The sequence below is a fragment of the Pistacia vera genome, unplaced genomic scaffold, assembly GCF_008641045.1.
Source record: "Pistacia vera cultivar Batoury unplaced genomic scaffold, PisVer_v2 Contig642, whole genome shotgun sequence".
Lineage (NCBI taxonomy): Eukaryota > Viridiplantae > Streptophyta > Magnoliopsida > Sapindales > Anacardiaceae > Pistacia > Pistacia vera.
This window is the reverse complement of record NW_022196493.1, coordinates 112,440-115,840: the sequence shown is the minus strand read 5'-3', so window position 1 is coordinate 115,840 and position 3,401 is coordinate 112,440. Positions and strand designations below refer to the sequence as shown.

At 37.8% G+C, this 3,401-nt stretch overlaps 1 long non-coding RNA gene across 1 annotated transcript; it reads right to left on the bottom strand.

Moving 5' to 3' along the window:
* Positions 1-228: 228 nt before the first annotated feature.
* Positions 229-1,669, bottom strand: LOC116111523. Its single transcript, XR_004125085.1, has 3 exons — positions 1,568-1,669; positions 1,430-1,492; positions 229-369 (listed from the first exon to the last, which is right to left on the bottom strand). It is a non-coding gene; the product is annotated as an uncharacterized LOC116111523 (long non-coding RNA).
* Positions 1,670-3,401: the final 1,732 nt, after the last annotated feature.

Genomic DNA, 3,401 nt, shown 5'->3' with positions numbered 1-3,401 from the left:
TTAGCCTAAGTCAGAGTACATACATTGACAAGGTACTGAAGAGATTCAGTATGGAAGAATCCAAGAAGGGATTTCTTCCGATGTCACATGGTGTTTATCTCTCTAAGGATATGTGTCCTAAAACATACGATGAGAGAGATAGTGTAACAACTACTTTCTTTCTACCAGATTCGTAATATCGATTAATAAAAAGATGGCATATTTATCAAAACAAGTTAGGCCCAAAAATTTTCTTTACTTAGTAATCACATTCGTTACAAAACAAAACATCATATGTACAAGGACTTTCGAAACAAAACGAAACAAGGGACAGTGCAGCCAAATCTCCACGCTTGCCGACGTCCATCCGACCAAGTCCTCACCTATTTCCTGTACAACAAAGAAAACAACGGAGTGAGCACAAAGATGCTCAGTAAGTAAAACAGGCTCTTACGCTATCGTCCCCGTGCATTACTCATCAATTCTCTTTGTATTTTTATCAAATTTCTAATTCAAATTCTAGTTTTTCTTTCTTTTCTTTTCTTTCTATTCTTTTCTTTTTCTCAATCTCATACCGCCTTTCTCATGGCGGAAACCGCTCCTCTCTCTCATAGCGGTTTACGTGTATTCCGCTCTCTCATGGCGGAGTCCGTCTTTCTCATAACGGATCACATGCATTCCGCTCTCTCATGGCAGAGATCGCTCCTTATCATAGCGATTTACACGCATTCCGCTCTCTCATGGCGGAGACCGTTCTTTCTCATAACGGTTTACATGAGGGTAACTCTATACTCACGAGTTCCCCATCGCACAATCTAGTTTCTTTTCTTTTCTATAGCACTTAAGAATCCTTTTATCTTCTAGTGCTAGTTCTTTCTTTCTCTTTACTCTAAGAGAATTTGTTCTTTTCTTTATCTCTATTCATAGAGAGTTTCTTTCTCATTTCTCATATTTCTTTCTTATGTCATTACTCAATTAAACATATGCATATGGATGACTCATGCCTAAAATCTTCCTTATATGCATTCATGACATGCAAATATGCTACATCGCATAAGGTAAGGTTCTCTAATTCTACTTATGCTTCTTTTAGGCATTTCATCAAACAATATGTGTGCATACATAAACTCTATTCTAACTTTAATCATATTTCTTTCTTAACCATCCAAAATTGGAGTTCAACTCCTTTGAATCATCACACATCCTGCAAAGAGAAACACACTTCAAAAATTCCTCCCAATTACTTCTAATTCTACCCATACTTCTACCAAAATTTCACAACACAATCCACCCTCCTCATGGTGGAAAAATCCTTCATATAACAACATTGAACCCATTCATGAATTCATCAACTTATTTCAACATAAACAATTCAAGCATTAATCATAGATCTAAAACTCTCTACACATCATTCAATCAAGTAAATCACAACTTAGATGATTTTACTTACCTTGGACACAAGTAGAACCCACTTAAACTCTCCACTCTTGATGGCTTGACACTTTCTCTTAGCCTTCAATACAAAACTTAAATAAGGATCCCCTTCTTTCAACAAATGAAAATTTGCTTCTAGAGTAAGGAATCTTACCTTTTAGCACTTAGGATCAATTTGTAACAAATTCTAGTCAAAAAGCTCTTCAAGAATCCTTGGAATCTTGGATGAAAAATTGAGAGAAATAGGGGATGAAAGAGGCGGTGGTGAAAAACAAAATGAAGGGGTTTCTAAAGCTAACCCTTAATATCACATATTTTTCTCCACTCTTTCCCAAAATACCCTTACTCACTCTTTGAAATTCCATTTAAGACCTTTCATTCTTTGCAAACACAACCCCAATCAAAGTATTCTCCATGAATTTTCCTTACAATTCACTCCCCACTTTTCCTGCTAAAAAGGGGTAGAATTGTCATTGTGTCTCAAAAGAAAGAAATCTCAAAAACTCAAGGGGAATATTCAGCTGAGTCTTCGCCGCGGCGAAGCTATTTTCTTCGCCTCGGCGAAAACTCACAGAGGCCACCCGGGTTGAAGCACTCCATCTTCGCCGCGGCGACAAAACTTCTTCGCCCCGGCGAAGACCATAACCCTAAAATTTTGCTAAATCATACTAACCTTCAAGAAAAACACTCAACCAAACCAATACACCTTTTCATCCAAGGATAAACCAAACAATAAAAACAACATACAGACTCAGCTAAAGATAAATCGATAACCATTCGTACCATTCATCAAATCTTAACTACGTACCTCAAGTGGGGTGTTACAGATAGAATGAAGAGGATCTCATATGCGTCAACAATTGGATCCATCATGTATGCCATGTTATGTACTCGGATTGATGTCTCATGTGCGTTAAGCAATTGTAGTAGATATCAATCGAATCTAGGTAAGCATCACTGGATAGCTATCATGAACATCCTTAAGTACTGAAAAGGACTGAGGACATGTTCTTGGTTTATGAAAGGAAAGATGAGCCCACTGTAAGAGGATACAGTGATGCTAGTTTCCAAACAGATAAAGATGATTATCGATCACAATCAGGGTTTGTATTTTGTCTAATGGGGGTGCAGTGAGCTGGAAGAGCTCTAAGCAAAGCACTATAGCAGACTCTACAATGGAGGCTGAGTATATTGCATTACCCGATGTGGCCAAGGAGGCAATATGGATTAAGAAGTTCATCATCGAACTTGGTGTGGTTTCCATGATTATTGATCCAATAGATGTCTATTGTGACAAAAATGGAGCAATTGCTCAAGCAAAGGAACCATGATCTCACCAGAAGTCCAGACACATACTTAGACGTTTTCATCTCATCAGAGAAATGGTTGAAAGGAAAGATGTACAGATTAGTAAAGTACATACTGATGGCAATCTTGCCGATCCACTGACGAAGCCTCTGTAGCAGCAGAAGCATGAAAAACACTTAAGGTCATTTAGTATTAAATACATGAATGATTGGCTATAGTGCAAGTGAGAGATTGTTAGAGTAGGTGCCTTAGAGCCAATCAATTATTGTAAAATTGACTCTATATTAAATGTTTATTTATCAATAAAAGGCATATTCTTCTATATCATGTATGTAATGGTATACGTCCTTAAGATGACATAACTGTGATGAGGGTATCAAGTATTTCAAATCTTGATAGTGAGAACCGTATGATCACATACGGTGGTCATTTTAGAAACTTCCGTAGCCACAATATTATTCTGACCAAGGACACAGATAATACAGTAAGGCTATCATAGTGTTGAACGACCTTGTCAAAAGGCAGTGACTGATCTCACTTGTCAAGGTTGTTTCCCAACAACATGGTGCAAAGCATGGGTGCTTGCCAGAGGCAAGTTCACTGGACAGACCCACAAAAGGATTCCATATGGATGGTAACCCCAATGTCTATGGAATAAATCATCTAACGGATGGTGGTGC